Source organism: Rattus norvegicus, chromosome 2, assembly GCF_036323735.1.
Source record: "Rattus norvegicus strain BN/NHsdMcwi chromosome 2, GRCr8, whole genome shotgun sequence".
Lineage (NCBI taxonomy): Eukaryota > Metazoa > Chordata > Mammalia > Rodentia > Muridae > Rattus > Rattus norvegicus.
Genome location: NC_086020.1, coordinates 4760309 through 4761970, shown reverse-complemented (window position 1 = coordinate 4761970; position 1662 = coordinate 4760309). Strand labels below are relative to the sequence as shown.

Sequence of the window (1662 nt, the reverse complement as noted above, 5' to 3'; positions counted from 1 at the left end):
TACGCGACCCCCTGAGCGGTCGGCGTCCCCCAACTTCTTAGAGGGACAAGTGGTGTTCAGCCACCTGAGATTGAACAATAACAGGTCTGTGATGCCCTTAGATGTCCTCGGCTGCATGTGCACCACACTGACTGGCTCAGCAGGTGCCTACCATATGCCTGCAGGCACTGGTAACCCATTGAACCGCATTCATGATGGAGATCTGGGATTACAATTATTACCCATAAAGAGGAATTCCCAGTAAGTGCAGGTCATAAGCTTGCTTTGATTAAGTCCCTGTCCCTTGTACACAGAGCCCTTCGCTACTGCCAATTGGATGGTTTAGTGAGGCCTCATCAGCCCATGGCCCTGTGGGCGGGCTGAGAAGATGGTGGAACTTGATTATCTAGAGGAAGTAAAAGTCTTAACAAGGTTTCTGTAGGTGAACTGGTGGAAGGATCATTAATGGAGAAGGCCGAGGGGGTGTCTGGTCCTTTCTTGGGCCTGTGTGAGTCCCTCCTCTCACCGGGAGGGGTGTCCCTGTGTCCTGGTTGCCACCATGGCCCATGCCACAGCCTGCAAGCCAAGTGAGCATTTCGGGAAAAGCAGGGATTGTTATGGAGCGGTGCGGGGAGGGTGTCAGGTCTGGTCCATTGAGGGATCTCCTCCATTCTCTCTGTCTCCCTCCCTCCTCTACCTCCATCCACACCTTCGTGCACCCTCCTCTGCCTCCCCTGCCGCCTCCAGCACCTCCCTTGCCCAACGCTGCCGGGTGCTGGGTTAGCGGAGTCCCATGTCCCTTGTTTCCCGTCTTTCTGATCCCGACCCTGTCATTTTTTTTCTTTTCACATGTATCCTTTAGTTTCCCGTTGGCCGGCCTGAGGTGGAACCGCCTTGCCATTGGCCCCTCTCTTCCGGTGCAGCAGGGGCGGGCGGGGGAGCTTGTGCCAGTGTTAGCACCCATACAAGTCCGCTCACACTCCACATAGCCATACAACTCTTAGCGGTGGATCACTTGGCTCGTGCGTCGATGAAGAATGCAGCTAGCTGCGAGAATTAATGTGAATTGCAGGACACATTGATCATGGACACTTCAGACGCACTTACGGCCCCGGGTTCCTCCCTGGACTACACCTGTCTGAGAATCACTTGAGGATCAATTGCCGCCCTCTTGCGGTTTCGCTGCCAATGCGGGACGGGGGGGGGGGGGGTTGGGGGATGGGCGCATCGCGCGGCTTGGACTCTGCTCCCAGGGCCTCTCCCCTTGGCCGTCCATCTCCCGAAGGACAGACATGGGCAGTGTCCAGCGTTTGTCCACACCTGGTTGGTCTGAGCGGGCCTCATCCTCCCCATCCACTGGCACCGCGCGCCGGCCAACCTCCTTGTGGCTCCTTCCTACTTGCCCCGCCGCTCCCGCTCCCGTCCTCGCCCGCTCTCCCCACCATGTGGACGCGTCGGCATGGGCCGGTCGGGTGCCTGGGCGCCAGAGGGGCTGCGTCTCCGGGGTCGGTCATCGTGCCTCCGATCTGGTGGGAGGGAAGGCCCTTCCCATGGGTTCGGTGCATCCACCACCACTGTGCACCCGCCAGTGCATGCAGAGAGAGTAACCTGCAAGCGTCGGATGGGGTGGGGGCCATACCTCACCCGCGGGGGCCTGTCTCAGGTACCTCTCCTCCCCCCTCC

The 1662-nt window shown here is 59.1% G+C and overlaps 1 non-coding gene across 1 annotated transcript; it reads left to right on the top strand.

Annotated features, from left to right (window-relative positions):
- Positions 1 to 974: 974 nt before the first annotated feature.
- On the top strand, positions 975 to 1127 carry LOC120101175 (5.8S ribosomal RNA). The gene has a single exon (XR_005501572.1). It is a non-coding gene; the product is annotated as a 5.8S ribosomal RNA (ribosomal RNA).
- Positions 1128 to 1662: the final 535 nt, after the last annotated feature.